Genomic DNA, 21,616 nt, shown 5'->3' on the forward strand with positions numbered 1-21,616 from the left:
GGAGATGATGAGGTCGCCTCAGAGTGGGGGCAAGGTTAAGAGCTATTGTTCATAGTGCCAATGGAACATAACAACAAAAACACTGTATGCAACGGAACTCTTGTGATCTGGAGGATGAAGGGTTGTGCTGCCAACCCAAAGGCAGGCAATTTGAATCTACTTTTTGCTTTGTGTTAGGAGGGACCATCTCCTCTTGGATGGTTTACAGCCTCTGACAGTCTACTGGAGAACCATCTAGATCTCAGTTCCAACTTGACAACACATAACTACAACACTACAGCAGATATAAGGTGTTAACTAACTGTTGTGATAATTTGAACTACCCTGATTAAGTATTGAGAAGAATACATTTTTCAGTTGTTATTTGTTGTGCCCTGTGATGATTCTGTTTCTAGGAAATATTTGACTAAGCCTATTGCCTGTTTCCAAAAACTCATTTTGTTTTCATGGTTGTTAAGAACACATCCAAAATAATATACAGTAATTTAAAAAAATCTGTATCTATTAGAAGCTCCGGTGGCATAGTGCAGTTAGTGCATTGCATAGTGTGCTATTACACAGAAGGCTGGGTGACTCTGGCGGTTCTAATCCATCACTGGCTCCAGAGTCGCATGGTGGTCAGTGAGATTTACAGCTCTCGCGAGTCACAGCATCAGAAACTGGAGGGAGAGTTGCTATTATTAGGAACCAACTAGATGGCAGTAAGATTGAGTTTCTGAGTTTGAACAATTTCTACATGTGCAACCCTGCAACATTGATTACATTCTAAAAATTGTATAATAATTTTCACCCTTCTCTAAACTGTTCTTTCTTAATTAACATATCATTTTCCCTAATTTTTCTGTCTATCCTCTCAAGTTGTCATCAATTTAATGTTGTACACAGTAAGCTCTTGAATTATGAATGTTCAGCTTAAGTATGACTTACACTAGCCTTTCATTGTTTCACTAAGTGTCATCAAGTCTGCACCATAAAAGGAGACTAATTTGGTATGGGAGGGGGGAAAATGAGAATTTCACATTGAACGCTCAGACCTGGTTTAAACATGACAGCTTCACTTACTGTTATAAGCTCTCAAGTCAATTATGACTCAGCCACTGTGCAAACGATAGAGCAGCACCTGGCTCTATCTTGCTCCATCCTCACAATCTCCCACATGCTAAGCCCATTTGAGTACAGTCACTGTCAATACATTTTGTTGTGGGTCTTTCTATTTTTCTCTGACCCTTCACCTTTCTCAGTGTGATGTCCTTTTCCACAAACTGGTACCTCCTGATAAAATGCCCAAAGAATGTAAGAGGGAGTTTCACCATCCTTGTCTCAAGGGAGCACCCTGCCCTGTTTGTACTTCCTCTAAATCATGCTTGTGTGTTCTTTTGATAATCAAAGAGATATTTAATATTCTGTCAACAGCACAATTAAAATGCATTGATTCTTCTTCAGTCATTTTGGTTTTGTGTCTTTCTAGCATCATGTAATTTCATTAGACCCTCTTCTTTCTGGCAGATATTTTAATAACAAGCATATAATGAGCAAAGAATAATTATTTCAGGATATATTGTGGCTGGACAAGTACTATATATAGTTGTGATGATCCTTAAAAATAAATTATAAGAGTGAAAAACAAATAAAGAAATACTTTTTTTTGTTTTATCTGCAAGCATTTCCTTTCTGAGAGATTAAAATATTTGTGTAATTACCACACTACCAATCCACCTGCCAATCCTTCCCTAGTTTATTTCATTAAATCTCACTCAGTCTTCAGGTCTTAGCACTAGTATTATCCCTTCTAGGACATTTCACTATATATTTGCCACTTGTTAGTCCTTGAGGGAGCTCTGGTAGCCTAGTGGTAAGAAACTGCACTACAAGGTACACAGTTCACACCCACCAGCTGCTCTTGCTAGGGAATGATGGACCACCTCCTCTGGGGCAATTAACTGCCTCTGAAAATCTGCTAGAGGGTCAGCTATGGGTTGGTTCTGACTTGATGGTACTCTATAACAACAATTTCTTCATGAGTTTCTTGTATTTTTATCGCTTACTTAGTTACTTGTTGCTTCCTTCTCTAGATTGGGAGCTGCTTAAAGGCAAGTATGGCATTCATTTATTTAGTCATTTATTAATATATTTACTGGTGTGCTTACAAAGTTTATATATATATATTTTCACACTATTCTTTGTTCATACTGTGTTTCATACAGTCAGGCTCATGCATTATGTTTTACAAAATTTATCACCATTGGACATTGCTCATCATTATTCTATCTTTTCATCTGGATCCTTCCCATTTCCTTCTCCCCACTCCTCACCAAATTGTGCAACACTGTGTGGTTTTGCCCATACCCACCCTTTCCCCTTGGCTCCCCAATTTTCCCCCCTTGAGCTAGTTACTGGTTATCCTTTGTTGTTGTTATGTGTCATCAAGTCACCTGTGATTCATAGAGACCTTATGTACAAACAGCTCTGAAGCCTGCCCTGTCCTAAGTTAGTCTCACTAATTCTGACACACCTACCCCCATTTCCCTAGTTATGGTATTAATCCATCTCCTCCGGGGTCTTCCTCTCTTGCGCTGTCCCTTCATCCTTCTAAGCATGATGTCCTTCTTCAAGGATAGGTCTCTCCTGGCCACATACCAAAAGTATGTAAGATGAAGCTTCAAAATCCTAGCCTGCAAGGAGAAACTTGGTTTAACCCCCTCAAAGACAGATCTTATTTTTTTCTTGACTGTCCATGGTATGTTCAAGACTCTTCTCCAGCACTACAATTCAAAGGTATCAATGCTTCTTCTGTCATCCTTATTCATTGTTCAGTTTTCTGATAAGGAGCAAGTAATTGCAAAAACCATGACCTAGATCAGGTGCACTGTAGTCTGTAGACTGACATTGTTGCTTCTCAGTACTCTGGAAAGGTCCCTGACAGTAGATTTACCTAACGCAACTCATCTTTTGATTTCCAGATTGCTGGTACCAAGAGCACTGATTGTGGAGCTGAGCAAGCTGTGATTGTTAACATTAATCTATTCTCTATCCATCATGATCACTGAAACTGAGGAAGACATGAAGCGCTTGTTGCAGAAGGTCAAGGACTGCAGTATTCAATATGGATTGAAGCTCAATATCAAGAAAACAAAGATTCTCACCACTGGGCCAATTGGTAGCATGAGTATGGATGGTGAAGAGATTGAAATAGTTAACAGTTTTAGATTATTTGGCTCCACAGTCAACACTCTTGGTAACAACAGCCAATTGCATTGGGAAAGTCAGCTGTGATGGACCTCTCAAGAGTACTGAAGTGCAATAACATCAGGCTGGAGACTTAGGTGCGCCTGATCCAGGCTATAGTCTCTGAAATTACATGCTATGCATCAGAGAGTTGGACAGTGAATAGGGATGATAGGAAGAGAATTGATGCCCTTGAGATATGGTGCTGGAGAAGAGTGTTGAATATACCATGGACTGCCAGGAGAACAAACAGGTTTGTCCTGCAGAGGGTGAAGCCAGTATGTTCCCTGGAGTCAAGGATTCTGAAGCTTTGTCTGACATACTTTGGGCATGTTGCAAGGAGGGACTGGTCCTTGGAGAGGGACATCATGTTTGACAGAGTGGAAGGACAGCACAGGAGAGGAAGACCCCCTATGAGATAGATTGATTCTGTGAGTGGAGTGGTGGGAATGAATGTGTTTGTGACAGCGAGGTTGGCACAGGATAGAACGGCATTTAGGGCTCTTGTACATAGGGTAGCTATGAGTCGCAAATGACTCGATGGCACATAACAACAACAATCCATCATGATGCTGCCAATTTGCCCAGTAGTGAGAATCTTTGTCTTCTTGCTGTTGAGCCTCATTCTATTGACTTTCTGCAGCAAGTACTTCAGGCCCTTCTAGTATTTGCAAGCAAGGTTGTGTCATCTGCATAATGTAGGTCATTGATGAGTCTTCCTCCAATCCTGATGCCACATTCCTCCTCAAAAGCTCAGCTTCCTGATGATCCGTTCTGCACATAAATTGAAAAATTATAGAGACAGGATGCATTATCGGCTTATGCAGCAATTATCCTTAAGAGACTGAGTAAGTTCACTTAGCATAATGCTCTCCAGTCTTTCCTAAGTTCACCATCTAATACCCAGTATTGGAGATCTCTGGTAGCTTAATGAGAAAAGAATTGTGCTTCCAACTCAAAAGCAAGTGTTTCAAACTCACCAGTTCCTCTTTGGAAGAAAAATGAATAGTCTCTTCCTGTGTGATTTATAGCTAAAAACATGCTAGGGGGCACCTATGACTTGATTCTAGCTCAAATTCACATATCAATAACAAAAGCCACTAATCTCTAGTACTACGTACAGTTTTTGCCATTGTTTCACAAATACTGATTGAATAAATAAATGGAAATAATAATACAGTGACACTATAAACAAATGTACACCTGTATGCAAGGTCTACATGCATGCAGAATCAATCACACAGTGATTACAGCAATAGGCTTTAGTGTTTCGGAGATTGTGAGTATAGCAAAGGCTAGGGCAAGGTTTAGATCATAGGGTCAATGGCACCTAACAACTCTTATCAGTATGCCTAGGACCAAGCAGTTTTTGATCCTATTACACAGAAGGTTATCTACAAGTCAGAATTGACTTGGTGGTACCTAACAAGAACAACACCTATTTTGTAATCTACTGGATTAATTATTATAGAATCAACAGCTTCTTAAAAGTAACATTAATAAAGGAGTATGAAGACAAGTATTCAGCAATGTAGAAATAAAGTAATGTGAGTTGTTAGAGGATAGTTCACCAGTACAAAGAATAATTAAAAGTGCTTGCATGTATTTTGACTCAGAAATTTCACTTTTAGAAACATTTCAAGATATACTAGGTATATTAATAATCTATCTCTATCTATCTATCTATCTCTAACTCTATCTCTATATTATCTATATCTATCTATCTATCTATCTATCTATCTATCTATCTATCTATCTATCTATCTATCATCTATTTATCTATATCCTGGTAGAAATTAATCAATACATTATAATAATACTGTCAGTTCCTGTAAGTAAATTAAATTGTTATTGTTAGGTGCCATCGAGTTGTAGACAACTCATAGCAACCCTATGAACAAAAGGCCTAAGCACAGTTCGTATACTGTTCATACTATAAATTATAGTACACCAATTGAAAAAATGTAGGTATTGTTCTTGTTGTGTGCCTCTGAATCAGAACTGACCCGTACCTAACCTTCCAGTCCATTTTCAGAGGCAGTTACTTGCAAGAAAAGAGATTGCAGCTGCTTAATTCAAACTATATGCCTTTAGGATGGCAACGTTGCTTCTTTCTACTAGGCCACCAGATCTCCTATGTGCCATTTACTCTTCATTAGAAGATTATGGTTTCTATTATTATGCTCAGATGAGAAAACTGAGGAGCATAGACTAAGTCATTTGTTCATGGTTGTAAAAGCTATTATGTTTGTTGTTATCTATTTATGAGTCAGAACAGAGGTAGTTAGTTGAGCTGGAGGAAATTGCCCATCCTTCCAGCACAGCAGCTGGTGGATTTGAACCATGTATGTGCCTTTGAGGTTTCAGTGCAGCTTTTTTTCCCTTTTTTTTTTTAAATTTAGGTTGTTTATTTTTCATTTCAATGAAGATTTACAGAGATTTTGGGATTCCATTCCTCATTGTTGCACCCTTCTCCCCGCACAAACCCCTCCCCCCGTCCATCAGTGCAGCTTTTTAATACTAGGTCAAAACCAAATTGGGCCCAAAATTTGTACTTCTAATCATATATTATCTGTAAATTACTGTAACTCACAAATTATTCTGCCTGTCAAAATGATGGTACTAATTTATAATTTTAAATATTATGTACAGAATGGGAGCTCTGGTGGTCTAGTGGCAAGAAGCTGCACTGCAACCCTGTAGGAATACAGTTTGAGACCACCAGCTGCTCCATGGGAGAAGGATGAGTAGTCTCCTCCCATACAATTAACTGTCTCTTAAAATCCACAGGAGGGTAAGCGATGGCTTGGTTTTGACTCAATGTTATACAACAACTACATGTACAGAATAGGATTATCCTGAGTTCATTTGTATTAAACACAAACATTCACATACGCACAGATACACATACATGTACATATATTGTTGTGTAATGTAGAGTTGGAACTGACCCATCATTGACCCTTCAGCAGATTTTCAGAGGTAGCTAATCACAAAAGAGATTTCCCATCCTTCGCCCATGCAACATCTGGTGGCCTCAAACCATATGTCTTTGCGATTTCAGCATAGCTTCTTGCCACTAGACCACCAGAGCTCATATGTACATATACTTCCCATTTAATGGACATATCTCTGGAGATACATACACAATTACTAACAACCAGTTGTTTCTAAGTATTGCTTTTGTATCACTTTCATAGTAAAATACTGGAAACACCCAACTCTCTGAACATATTCTGGTTAGTCTCAATTGTTAAAGTTATTAGATTATTTGTTTAAGATTGTTTGCAGTATTGTTTGAAAATACTCTACTGACATATTAACCAAAAGAGAGTTTATATAGTGTATTCAAAACCATAATATGTTTAACTCAACTCAACTTGCTGTTATTGCATCTGTTCTGATTCATACTGACCTTCCGTCAGGCTTCCAAAGGAAGACTGTAAATCATAAAGACTTCCCATTTCTCTTCTGAGAAGATTTTGGTATATTTAAACCAGAGGAGAGGCTCAGCATTTGGGATTTTGCAACTAGAATGCTCTATGTTTGTTTTTAAAAGTATACAAAATGTTGTTGTTTACTGTTTAGTGAGAACCAACCATAGCTTACCGTCCAGCAGGTTTTCAGAGGCAGATAATTGCATGGGACCAGATTACCCATTCTCCTGCAAAGCAGTTGGTGGATTTGAACCATGTGACTTTGGGATTGTAGCACATACTAATCATTTTGAGTAATCCAGTCTTTCATACTTTTATTCTTCATTTCTAAATGGTCTATGTTAAAGATACATTGTTGTTGTTGTTATGTACCGTTGAGTCATACTTGACTCACAGCGACCCTACGAATGAATGACCTGGATACCTGTATAAAAACAAATTTAACTTTTGTAGAGATAATGTCACTATCTCTGGGAAAACTGAATTTACAGAACCAACTGATGATGAACCTAAAGCACAGTTAGCTCATTAAGACTAAAATCCAAATCCATTGCACTTGAATAAATTTACAACCATGATGACCCTACGTGTTATATAGAGTAGGACTGAAATCCATAGTGTTGTCATAGCTGTCATCTTTATGAAGTCAGAGAGCCAGGCCTTTCTTCCATGGTGCTGATGAATGTGCTCAAAACAACCATTCCACTAGAATTAGTTGTCGCGCTCACACTAAGTGCACCACCCAAGGATCATAGCAACTTTATTAGGATGCGTTAAAAATAATACTTAGCCAGGAGATTCAGAAATACCTGACTCATGCCTTCAATAAAAGACAGCCTAAACCACAAGATCCTGGAGAGGAAAGGGAGCCTATGGATAGAGAACTGTGACTGTATTCTAAAACCTCTACTTAGAATTTATTAAAGGGAAAAATGAAGCCATGTCAACATAAAACACTATACAATCACTCTTAAGGGACAGATGTAAGGGACATGCCTGGTCTAGAAGATTATCAGAACAAATGAAATGCCTGTGAATAATAGGGTTGATCAACAATTGTTCAAAGTTCTGGGATAGGCTCAATAATTACTTGCTCTTTCTTTAGTAAGTTGAAGAAGTCCTGGTGGCTCTGTGTTTCAAGTTTTGCATTGCAAAACAAAAGATCAGCTGTTCAATCCTGGTAGCTACCCTAAAGGAAAAAGAGGAGGCATTTTGCTTCTGTTAAGATTTACAGACTTGGAAACCATCTATGTTTAGCTCTGACTAGGGTTGCGATGAGTTGGAATTGACTGGATAGCAGTGGGTTTGGTTTGTTATGTATGTTACTTATTGAAGCAGCATATGGCTGTTTTGTTAAAGCCACAAAGACACATGTCTCTTCAAATAAATTAATGTTTCCAACTCAACTGGATGATTTGGCAGGAATAATACACCCATCAGCCAATGTGTAGACTGACCCATATGACTTTTCCGCTGAAGGATTTAAAGCAGAATATTGAAGATTACGTTAACAAACAGTCAGGGGCAATACTTTTTTCCCCCTTATACAAATTTTAATAGTAACATTTCTGGACCTTTACCAGGCAATTCGTACAGTGTACATGTGTTGGAATTTAAAATGCAGAAGAGGAGCTGAGAGATGGCACACAAATTGAAAAGGTGTGAAAATGGCATTTTTCAAGCTATAAAAAAAACCAGACATCTCACTTCTTATAAAAATAAGAGTATTTTAACACCCACCACTGAACCTCTTCTCCCCCACCACAATGGTCTGTTTCATTTCACAGGTGAGGGAGTGACTTGTGCTCCCCCTCTCCCAGTTCTAGTTCCCAGGACAGGGCAGAGCCCTGCAGAGAGATCAGCCTACCTTCCTTGCACTGGGGAACTCTTACTATCAAATGCCTCCTCCTGTTGCCACAGTGGGAGATCATCAATATTCCAAATCCTGTCAAGACTTCACCTGCAGCTGCCCACCCTGCCTGAGGAGAGGTCACAGTTTAGAGGCACTATCACTGCTTCTGCTGCTGAATCTAAGTGCAGGGGGTCGCCATGACCTACTGCAAACAAGAAGGAAAGGATAGAATTATATTTGTGATCAAAGAGGACCATGAAACTCCAAGCAATGCAGAGTTGATAACCCCAACGATCCATACGTGGAGCATGGATTGATAATGCCAAACGGAGACATTAACTGGAATTGCCTGTGCCTCGAAGGAATGGAGAGTGGGCCCTGTGGGGAGCAGATCAAGTCAGCATTCTTCTGCTTCCTCTATGGCACAGAGGACGTCAAAGTATCAAACTGTGTAGAAGAGTTCCAGGCCAGGCAGGAATGCATGCAGAAATACCTAGACCTCTACCCCCAGGAAGATGATAATGGTAACAATGATGATGACAAGAAGTCAGAAGGTTTAGAGGAAACAGACTACTGCAGCTAATTGGTAAATGAAAGGGGAAAGATCTAATGTGGAAAATAATTTCATGAAGACTATGTGAATCACAACGAACTGTGGCTCACTCTGAAAAGAATGGGAATCTCAGAACATTTGATTGCACTTATGCAAAACCTATACTTGAACCAAGAGGCAGTTGTCAGAACAGAGGAAGGAGACACTGCATGTTCCAAAATTGGGAAGGGTGTCTACCAGGGTTGTATTCTGTTTCCATACCTTTTGAATCTGTATGGAAAACAGATCATAAAGGAGGCTGGACTTTATGAGGAGGAATGTGGCATCAGGATTGGTTGAAGATTCATCAAAAATCTGCATTATGCAGATGACACAATACTGCTTTCTGAAACTGAGGAGGACCTGAAGTGCTTGCTGAAGAAGGTCAATGTCTGTAGCCTTCAATACAAATTTAAGCTTAACATCAAGAAAACAAAGATTCTCACCACTGGGTCAATTAGCAACATCAGGATGAATGGTAAATAATCTCAAGATTGTTAATGGTTTTACTTTGCTAGGCTCAACAATCAACACTCTTGGTACTAGCAGCCAGGAAATTAAGAGAATATTGCATTGGGAAAGTCAGCTGTGAGGGACCTCTAAAGAGGACTGAAGAGCAACGACATCAGGCTGGAGACTAAGGTGTGCCTGATCCAGGCCATAGTCTTTGTAATTGCTTGCTATGTGTTAGAGATCTGGACAATGACTGGGATGATAGAAAGAGAATTAGTGCCTTTGAGTTGTGGTTCTGGGGAAGAGTGTTGAATATGCCATGGACTGCTAGATGAACAAACAAGTTTTCCCTAGAAAGGGTAAAATCAGGCTGCTCCTTGAAGGCAAGGATTTTGAAGCTTTGTCTGACATGCTTTGTACATGTTGCAATGAAGGAACAGTCCCTGGAGAGGGAGGGTTGGGGGACAGAGCAGGAGAGGAAGACTCTCAATAAGATGGATCAGTTCAGTGAATGGGGTAGTGGGAGTTGGTGTGTCAGAGACAGTGAGGTTGGCACAGGTTAGAGAAGGGTTTAGGACTCTTATACATAGGGCCGCCATGAGTCGCAAATGACTCGACCTCACATAACAGCAACAACAACAATATGTAAACCAGTATAAAAGAAAATAAAACCACAAAAACAGAGGAGAGCTGAAGCTAATGAACGCAACAAACCGGGTGCTCAGTCCTTCCATTTCAGATTGATGCGGACCTATTGCAAAATGCCTTTCAGTCACTTTCAGACAAAAGAGTCTTTTCTTCTTTTGTTCTGTGCACTGTAATGTACAAAATAAATTATCTGGAGGATCAATCTCATTGGCCCTTTTATATATACACTGAAGAGAAAAAAATCTAAAACAGATAGTTGTGTATGTCTGTCCCTTATAAACTTATCTGTGAATATAGCTGCCGCATTTGAATTCTCATTTCTCGGATTGTCCTGGATTTTACCAATTTTAAATAATGTTCTGAATATTCTCAGCCACTAACCAACCAACCAAAGACATCACCTCCAACAAGTACAAGAATGAACTCAAGGACCTGCTACTGAACTGTCTCATACTGTAGAGAAGAGAGGTACTTTAGCCTTGAACACTGCTGTCTAGCTATATCACGTGGTATTTCTTAAGGTCAAGTGATAAGGGTTGAGTAAAGCAGCTGTTTCTGGCAAGCAACAGTCACCCAGCATCAAGAAAAAAAGAGGGGAGCAACAATATACAGGTCCTTCACATAACATTGCCCTTCGCTGGAATATTATATATTTGCAAAACCCTAACACCTATTAAGAAAAGACTTGCATAATGTCAAGAAAACAGCAGCGTGCCTCAGTGATTATGAAAAAAAACCAAAATAACCCTTCTCCAAAAAAAAAAAAGCAGACCCAAAGAATACCCAAGATAGTGAAAATAAGAAGAAATATATTTATGTATAGTTATTTGAACAGCTACAGCAGAAGATGCAAATGAAGGATGAAACAATGAAAGCTATTGAGACAGCAAATACCCAAAAGACAGCAAGCCACAGAAATATACTGATGAAAAGCTATTTGAACAGATGGAAGAAAGTATTGTAAGTATAGCTAAAGAGGTGCAAGAACTTAAAAAAAACATCATAACACAAAGAAACTATAGCCATCTAGTACTGGAAATAACAGAAAAGTATGAAAATGCAATCCAGAGTATTAAGACCTAAATGGCAGAGTGTCCAACATACAATCCAGAGTATTAAGACCGAAATGGCAGAGTGTCCAACATACTGGTAAAACCTATCACATGTTAATAAACCAACACATTGATAAACCCTATCAAGTGAGGAAATGACAACCTCTTTAATGAATGGTGCTGGCAAAACTGGACTGCTACCTGCAGAAAGCTGAAACAGGATCCACATCTCACACCTTACACAAAAGTCAACTCAAGGTGGATCAGAGACCTTAGAGTAAAGCTCAAACCCTTAAAGTTTATAAAAGACAAACTTGGATCAAGCTTAGATGGCCTAGTCTATGGTATAAAGAGACTGTCAGAAATGATCAATTTGGAGAGGATAAAATTGGTGAATGGGACCTCCTAAAGATTAAATCCCAGTTCGCATACAAAACTTTTTCCAAAAGAATGAAAAGAAAGCCTTGAATTGGGGCGGGGGGACCCACAGTCAAATGGATTGAGAAATTATGGTACATTCACATAACGGAACACTACAAAGCACACAGGAGCAATAAATCTGTAAATCACCACCTAATTTGGGAGGGACTGGAGAACATTATGCTGAGTGAACTAACTCAGTCCCGTAAGGACAAATACTGTATAAGACTATTATTTTTGTGTGTGTGTGTGTGTGTGTGTGTGTGTACCGTCAAATCAGATCTGACTGGTACAGGAGGAGATTGTCCCTCCTTCCCCGGCAGAGCATCTGGTGGATTCGAACCGTTTGCCTCTGGGATTGTAGTTGCAGCTCCTTGCCACTAGGCCACCAGAGCTCCCCAAGACTATTATTGTAGACATAGATAAGTAGTAATACGTGTATGAGGATCTAATGGGGGGAGGAGGGGAGCAGAAAGGTGAGGATGGGCAGGGTGAGGGATGGGCGGTAATCATAGGGTGGCACAATTTGATGAGTGGAGGGAGGTATTGGTTAAGGAAATTGGAAAGATTCGGTGTGAAAAATAATGTATATGAACTTTGCAAGTAAACCAGTAGGAAATAAAATTTTTATATTAAAAAATTAAGAATCTTTATTTTTAAAAGTTTATTACATAAGCAATACACACAGAACTCATTTTCTAACCTTTGACTCTGTAGAAAGTTAAAAGAAAAATAGATCTGATTGTTATGTGCTATGTGTCATATGTCCCATTGGAACAAAGTCATAGGTGATGTTCCAGCACGTTTTCAGAGACTAAGTAATATCAGAGTAAATGGCCCATCTTTCTTTTGTGGAGCTACTGGTGGACTCAAACCGTGTGTCTTTGAGTTGACAGCATAACCCCATACCCACTAGGCTATCAGAGCTTTCTTATTTTACATCTAGATTATGGAAAAACAAGCAAACAAACAAACAAAAAAAACACATTTGGAGATGACACTATTTTTACACTGTTTGACCTCATTCCAATTCCTTCTATCAAAATGTGAGAGTCCAAACAACTTAAAGTGTCCTCGACTCTCTTACGAGAAGAATTATCAATATACGGTATAAGGATAGTGTTTTTAGCTTGCCTATTCCACTATTTCACCAGAAATTAGAATGTCTTCACTCTCCTTTTAACAAATGGAGCACTACATAATCAACATTAAATATAATTTATATGTACTTTATAAAATGAGAAAGAGTTCACTACAGGGTAATAAAAGAGTTATGAAAATGAGCTTTCGATTGAGATAGACCTTAGGTTCAAATTCCCACATTACTCCTGCCAGTTAGCTCATTCTCTGGCCTCAGTTTCCTAAATGGTAAATTAAGTTTATCCATAATGTTCAACAATTATGAAGATTAAGTAGAATAATAATATCAACAATTAGCTTATTTTGCCTGGCACATACTAATAACGTAGGGACTCATTTCAATACCAGGTATTATGGTATATCCGAAGAGCTGGTAGGCATAGGAGTCTGGATAGTTAGTTAGTAGTCATGCTCAGAAGTGCAGCCCGAGTTCTCTTAAGTACTGTCCAGTCTATTTTTAATCCAAGAATCCCTAAGACCCACAGAGTGATACCTTTCTGGATCCTACACTCCTCTCACACCCTGAGAACCCCTGCATAAGTCCATTATTGCAGTCATTGTGTCAATCCCTCCCTATGAGGGTTTTCTTGTTTTGCCAATCCTCTACTTTTCCAAGTTTGATGACCTTATCAGTGGACTAGCCCTGCCTGAAAACCTGCCCACAGAATGTGAAGAGAAGCCTCCCTATCCATTCCTCTAGGGAGCAATCTGGCTGAAATTTTTTTCAATTCAGATTATTTACTCTTTTGGTCTTTAATTAAATATTCAATTCTTTCTCAAACATCACAATTCAAGGACAACAATTTTTCTTTCTTATTCATTTAAGGTCTGGTTGGAGAGTCCACAGCATATTTTCCTGCTAAAGGAAAGAACTTGCGTTCTTCAGAGTTTTAATATGCCAGTGACTTAATTTTTTAAAAGAGAGAGAGAGAGAGAGATGGATAGTATCTTTCTATTAAGGTTTAAAAGCTTGAAAATTAAAGTGGGAATCACTTTGATGATAGTGAAAGACTTAGGAGATTGCTAACGTTACATAGGAAATTATAATGGTGTGACCCAGAGGAGTTGCACTGCTAATCTAAAGGGGAAGCCTCTACTAGAGGTTCCCAGGGAAAAAAAGATGGATAATTCTTTCTCCTGTGGCTTATTTACAGCCTCAGAAACTTGCCGGACCTTTAGCAGTGAGGTGATTCTGACTCCATGGCAAGGAGTTTGAGTTTTAGGAGGTTTGTTATTGTTTTATTTTTAAGTAATATTCACAGCATTTTTATGAAAGGTTTTTGGGGTGTTTCCCCCCCCCTAGGGAGTGGGATAAGACTTTATAAATAACAAGTGTTCCAAAAAATAGATAGACAAAATTTTCTTCCAAAAATACTGCTTAATAAACTGAAACTTCCAGGGGGCTTTGGGTGGTTATTCTTAGTAATAACTGAAACACCCAGGACTCTTTCTAGGAATATTTTAAGATTCCTGAAGTGCTTGATGCAGAAGGTCAAGGACTGCAACCTTCAATATGAACTGAAGCTCATCATCAATAAAACAAAGATTCTCTCCACTGGGCTTATTTATTGGCAACATCATGATAGATGTTGAAGAGATTGAGATTGTTAGCAGCTTCAGTTTGTTTGGCTTCAAAATCATCACTCTTGGAACCAGCAGCCAGGAAATCAAAGGATAATTTGCCTTGGGGAATTTGGCTGTCAAGGATCTCTCCAGAATACTGAAGAGCAGTCATACCAGTCTGTAGACTAAAGTTTGCCTGATCCAGGACATGGTCTTCACAACTACTTGCTGTGCATCAGAAAGCTGGAAAATGACTAGGGATGACAGAAAGAGAATTTATATCTTTGAGCTGTGGTGGAGAAGAGTACTGACTATGCCATGGACCGCTAGGAGAACAAACAAGTTTGTCCTGAAGAGGATGAAACCAGGCTGCTCCTTGGAGAAAAGGATCCTGAAGCTTCATGTGACATACTTTGAGCATATTGCAATGAAAAACCAGTACTTGGAGAGGGACATCATGCTTTAGAAGGTGGAAGGACAGCACAAGAGAGGAAGAATCTCAATGAAATGGATTGACTCAGTGACTGGGGTAATGAGGGGTAGGTGTGTAAGAGATGATAAGATTGCCTCAGGATGGAGTAGGGTTCAGAGCTCATGAGTTGCAAGCGACTTGATGGCACATAACAACAATACATTATTGATGTATGTGTTCCAGTATTGAGTTGGAACTGGCCCATCAGAGGCAGTTAATCACACAAAAGGAGATTGTCCATCCTTTTCCTTTAGAGCAGATGATGCCTTTGAAATGACAATTTAGTTTCTCACCACAAGGCCACCAAAGAAGAATACTGAACATAGTATGGATTGCTAGGAGAATAAACCTATTTACCTAAGAGAGGGTGAAACAAGGCTGCTCCTTGAAGGCAAGTATTTTGAAGCTTCATTGGACATGTTACAAGTAAGGACAAGTCCTTGCCGAGGGACATCATGCTTGGAAGTATAGAGGTACAGTGCAAGAAATGAAGACTCAGATGAGGTGGACTGAAGTAATGGGGGTAGCTATGTCAGAGAAAATGAGGTTCGCTCAGGAGAGAGCAGGGTTCAGAGCTGTTGTACATAGGGTCACTATGAGTTTCAAGCAACTCAATGGCACACGTTGTTTTTGTTGTTATGTGCCATCAAGTCGCTTGCGACTATTAGCGACCCTATGTGCAACAGCCCTAAACCCTGCTCTATTTCGTGCCAATCGCACTGTCTCTGACACTCCCATCCCGATTACCCCAGTCACTGAATCAATCCACCTCATAGAGGGCCTTCCCCTCCTGCGCTGTCACTCCACCCTCCCAAGCATGATGTCCCTCTCCAAAGACCAGTCCCTCCTTACAACATGTCCAAAGTATGTCAGACGAAGCCCCAGAATCCTTGCCTCCAAGGAGCAACCCAGTTTAACCCTCTCCAGGATGAATCTGTTTGTCTTCTTAACAGTCCATGGTACTCTCAGTACTCTTCTCCAGCACTACAGCTCAAAGGCATCAATTCTTCTAGCAACAACAATAAATTATTACATTGTTTGCAATTAGGGACCTCTCCAAGTTACTGAAGAGTAATGAAGTTAGTTTAGAAGACTAAGGTACCTCTGATTTAGGCTATGGCCTTTCTAATCACTTGTTATGCATCTGAGAGTTAAAGAATGGATAACGACGACAGAAGAAGAATTGTGGTTTTGGGGAGTAGTATGGAACCTCCCACGGACTGCTAAATGAACAAGCAAATATGTCTTGGAGAAGTACAGCTAGATGCTTCTTGGACGCAAAGAGGATAAAGCTTCATCTCAGATTCTTTGTGCATGTTGCTAGAAGAAGCTGTTCCTTGGAGAAAAACCATCATGTTTGGAAGGACAGAGAGTCAGGAAAGGAGAGGAAGACCCTCGACCAGGTAGCTTGATACAGTGCCTGCTGCCATGGACCCTTGTGTGTCAGGAAGTATGAAGGTGGTACAGGATAGGACATGGGTTTGTTCTTAGAGTCACTATGGGTTGTAATCAACTGAGTGCGCCTAAAAGCACAACAATACAATATGATAAGGAGTTCTGGTGTCTATCCCATTGGGAGACATGCTGTTAAATCAAAGGCAGAGCTTGGTGTAATATACCAGGGCATCCCATGGATAAAGACGTACAATTTATGTGACCATACTTCTCCAGAAACTATGAAGTTCAAGAATATCAAATATCCAGGGAATCTGCCTTGAAATTGTCCGAAATTGAATTCCATCAAAATTGCTGGTTCCACATCTTATTAAGGGCACTTTGGTGGGATAGCGCATGGGGAGTTACCCTACAAAGTCTGCATCTCTCTTGAAATTCTAATCCAGCAGTCGCTACATTGAGAGAGCTGTTTATTCTCTTCCCCCATGATTTAAAGCTTTGAAACCTACTGGAGGGTCAGCTATGAGTCAGTTCTGATAGTGATGATGAGAACTCTTTATTATCCATTTAAATATTATTAAAGCGATAATTCTCAGTAAATCTCATTTAAATATTTTCAACTGATTTTTTGTCTGTCTTTTAGTACTATTAAAAAAAATTATCTCTTCAACTCTGTCCTACTGCTCATGGGCTACATACAGTATTGACTCATCCCTGCAATAAAAGTTTGTCTCTGCTGTGGTCTTTGGTTATTGACACAATGAAGTTCTATATTACAATATGTACCTGTTACTACAACATTATTTTGTTTGAAAAGACTGATTAAGAACTAGGGATTTATACATAGGGCTTTAAAAATCAAACCGTAGACACTGTTCAGCGCTTAAATAATCTTTTATGCTTTATTAATGATTTAGAGTCTAAAAGGTAACAGTAGAATTTTGAAATGTTAGTGAGTCAAGTTCAAAGCACATGAAACTTCAGCTCCTGAAGAAATAATTCCACTGTAGTGAACTGAGCTTCATCCTACTGAGATTGAAAAGAAAAAGAAATTTAAGAGAGAGCACATCCTAGCCTTGAATGCCTTTGAACTTTAATTTTGAAAAGAGATTTAATATTTTTGGATTTTCTTTTCCCCCTGGGAATTTAGTAATAGATTCATATTGTCCAAATTGGAGGACTTTTTGTATTGCTAGCACTCCATTAACTTAAATAGTTTCATGCTGTCACTTGGGCTCATTACATAACCCCTAGTGTGCTCTGTTGGGCACTGCATCTTCGCATAATTTAAAATGGAAGTCAAGAACAGAGAATGAAAACTTCCAGTCCAGGGTGAAGTTTAGTCTGCAGTCAATGTAATTAATGTACTCTTCTGACCCATATCCATGATACTTCTGATTGAAGGGATGCCACCTCATATTAACTATCACATGAATGACATTCCTAAGGGAACATCCATAATTCTTAGCTCTGCTTCTGAGAATTTAAATTGGATTGCCAACTGCCATCCCGGGAGCAGAGGGTGAGTGTAATGAGGAAACCTCTCTAAGAGCTTTATTGTCACGTGAAACTGCAGATCTCTGCCTTACAGCAAGCATGCTCTGAGAGTTATTTGACTTGGGTGTTAAGATCAATGACTTAGGAAAACAAAGCAATGGAGATTTTGTCACATTCACTCACTGTCATCAAGTTAGTTCTGACTCATAGCAGTCCTCCACTGGATTTCTAGGCTGTAAATCCTAACAGAAAATGGGCAAAATACATGGAGAGACTTCACAGATGACAACATTCAGATGGCCAACAGACATATGAAGAAATCTTCAAAATCACTGGCAGTAAGAGAGCTGCAAATCAAAACCACAATGTAATACCATCTCTCACCCCAGTAGCAGTGGCAAAGTTTAGTAGGGCAGCAAGCAATAAATGTTGGAGAGGAGAGGATGTAGAGAGGTGGAAACTTGCATACACTGTTTATGGGATTGTAAAACAGTGCACCACTCTGAAAGAAAGTTTGGCATTTTCTTGAAAAGTTGAACACAGGAACTGCATATGACCCAGCTATTGCACTCCTAAGAATATACTCCAAGGAAATTAGAACTGAGGCACAAACAGAAATTTGTACACCAGTGATCATAGCAGCGTTATTCACTATTGCAAGAACATATAAACAGCTCAAATGTACAACCACAACCAAATGGATTGAGAAATCATGGTACATTCTCACAATGGAATACGATCCAGTGCTCAGGAGCAATGATTTGTGGGGGGGAACCCCCACGTAACTTGGTAGACCCTTGAGAACATTATGCTGAGTGAACTGCTGCAGTCTCACAAGGACAAATAGCACATATGACCCTTATTGTAAAAATAGATAACTAGTAAAACATGTATGGGAACTCTAGGATGGGGAGGTCTGGTGATTGATAGGGGGTGGAAATACAGGGTTGCACAGTTTGGTTGTGTGGAGGGGGAGGTCTGGTGATTGATAGGGGGTGGAAATACAGGGTTGCACAGTTTGGTTGTGTGGAGGGGGAGAGAGAAGGAAATGAGAAGGATCCAGGCAAAAAGGCAGGGTAATGATGGACCAGACCCAATGGTGATTAATTTGAGAAGACATAATGCATGAGAGTGATTATATGAAACACAATGTGAATGAAGATTAGTGTGAACCACATTATATACAAACTTTGTAGACAAACCAAAGTTGTTGTTGTTGTTGTTTTTAAGTGCCGTTGACTCACAGGTAACTCATAGTGACCCTATGAAGGAAAGTCCTGGACACCTTCTGTATAACTTCCATCCTTTCTCCTGGTTTATAGGATTTCCAGAGGCAAGCTATTGTGGAAGTGGATGCCACTTCTGCTTGCAAGTTTGTTTAATGATAAAAAAAGACATAATACCCTCTTTCTTGCACAGAGTTGCTGATGGATTAAAAACTCCATAAACAACTTGAACATTTGACTAACAATGCCATAGTCCATGGAACTTTAGGAGACAGTAGTGTTTTGTTTTCTTTTTTTTCTTTGTTCCTGCTTTAGCCCAGAGAGTTCAGAGTCCCTCTTCTATTATAAATACTAAGAAGAAATCTAATACCTTTCTAAACCTATTTTTTTTCCTTTCTACCTCCAGCAGCCAGGAAATAAAAAAACATATCGCGATGGGAAAGTCTGCTGTTAGGGACCTTCTAAAGTATTCAAGAGCAACGGTGTCTCTCTGGAGACTAGGTGCGCCTGATACAGGCCATAGTGTTTGCAATCACTTGTTATGCATCAGAGAGTTGGGCAATGACTAGGGAGGACAGAAGAAGAATTGATGCCTTTGAGCTGTGGTGCTGGAGAAGAGTACTGAATGTACCCTGGTCTGCCAAGAAAACAAACAGATTTAAGCTGGAGAGGGTTAAACCAAGCTACTCCTTGGAGTCAAGGATTCTGGGGCTTCGTCTGACATACTTTGGGCATCTTGCAAGGAGGGACAGGTCCTTGGAGAGGGACATCATGCTTGGGAGGTTGGAGGGACAGCGCAGGAGAGGAAGACCCTCTATGAGGTGGATTGATTCAGTGACTGGGGTAATCGGGATGGGTATATCAGAGGCAATGCGATTGGCACAGGATAGAGCTGGGTTTAGGGCTGTTGTACATAGGGTCATTATGAGTTGCAAACAACTCAACGGCACATAACAACAACAACAACCACCTCCATTTTCATGCCTCGGGAAACTCTATGAACTTTGAGACACAATAGCTATACAAAGCCTTCAAGTCTTTTGTTCATATGTTCACTATGAGTCATGCTCAGCATGACGGCCGTCAACAACAACATCCTCTATTTTGACCCCTAATCCAAGCCTCTTTCATCCAATACAGATTTATCTATGTTGTTGTTGTGTTCTATCTAGGCAAAACCCATAGCTGACCCTTCAGCAAGTTTTCAGGGGCAGTTAATCAAACTGGAGAAGATTGTCTTTCTTTAATGAAGCAGCTGGTGAATTTGAGCTGTTTACATTTGAGCTGCCAGCATGACTCCTTACCTTTAGGACACTAGAGCTCTTATATATGATAAATATAGACTTATCTATATTTTAGCTATAGTAGACTGAAATTTGCTTATTTACTATCTTTGTGTTGAGTTTTACAAATTCATTGTTTTTCATTGCTTGCTACATAATATTCCTTTGTGTGAACACACTGTAGTTTTCTTATCCATTTATTTGTTGACAAGCTCTGGGTTGCTTCTATCTCTTTGCTATTGTGAATAATGCTGAAATAAACATGAATGCGCATATGTTTGTTTAAATCATGACTGGTTGCTTTAGGATGGTTTGGTCTGTGGCTACAAACTTACATTGTTTCAAAATAAAGAATGCATCTTTAGACCCCTGGGTTGTATAAATATTTAAAGTCCTTTGCTGTTGAATTACAGGTGGATAGTTGAATGTAAGCCAAAAACCGCATAGTTCTGGTGTGTTCACTTACCTTACACAGGTAACTTGTGGTTGCTGTGAGGCTGAACACTGTGACACTGATGTGTCAAACGCGTTAATGGTTGGTTACCCAATGCGGACAGTGTGGGATGGATCTCCCCGATTAAAACAAGCATGGGAGGAGGACTGGCATCCACTTCCGTAATAGTTTGCCTCCGGAAACCCTATGAACCAGGAGAGAGGATGAAAGACACACAAACGTCAGGACTCTCCTTCATAGGGTTGCTATGAGTCGCCTGCAACTCGATGGCACTTAACAACAACAACATATCAACCATAGTGAGATGTTGTTGTTATTAAGTGCTGCTGAGTCGATATGACCCGTAGTGACGCTATAAACAACAGATTTGAACTCTGTCCTGTTCTGTGCCATCCTAACACCTTCTGAAACACTAGAGCTCATTACAGCAGTCACCATGTCAGCCCACTTGTTTGAGGGTCTTCTCCTTCACTGAGCCTCTGTCTTTCCAAGAATCACATCTTTTTCCAAGGAATATCCTCTCCTAGCAACATGCCCAAAGTATGTGATGTGTGGCCTCATCATCTTTGCCTCCAAAAAGTTCTCTGGCTGCACCCTTTCCAAGACATATTTCTTTGTTCTTTAGAATGTTCAGCACTCTTCTCCAACATCACAGCTCAAAAGCCCAGGCCTCAGATGAACAGAAAGTGATCAGAAAGACCATGGACTGAATCAACTTGCCTTAGTCCTCAAACTGACATAATTACTCCTCAGTAATGTGGACAGGCCCCGAACTGCGGACTTACTTTTTTCAATGAAATATATGTCTCCTGATTTCCTGACTGCTGGTAGCAGCGGTGTTAATTGTGGATACAAGTAAGATGAAGTTGTTTACAGTTTCAATCTTTTCTCCATCTATCTTGATGCT

At 39.7% G+C, this 21,616-nt stretch overlaps 1 pseudogene; it reads left to right on the forward strand.

Annotated features, from left to right (window-relative positions):
* Positions 1 to 8,711: 8,711 nt before the first annotated feature.
* Positions 8,712 to 9,097, forward strand: LOC102860950 (annotated as a pseudogene).
* The last annotated feature ends 12,519 nt before the right edge of the window (positions 9,098 to 21,616 follow it).

This window comes from Elephantulus edwardii, unplaced genomic scaffold (assembly GCF_000299155.1).
Source record: "Elephantulus edwardii isolate Elephantulus edwardi_28Jun2011 unplaced genomic scaffold, EleEdw1.0 scaffold00005, whole genome shotgun sequence".
NCBI classification, from domain to species: Eukaryota; Metazoa; Chordata; class Mammalia; order Macroscelidea; family Macroscelididae; genus Elephantulus; species Elephantulus edwardii.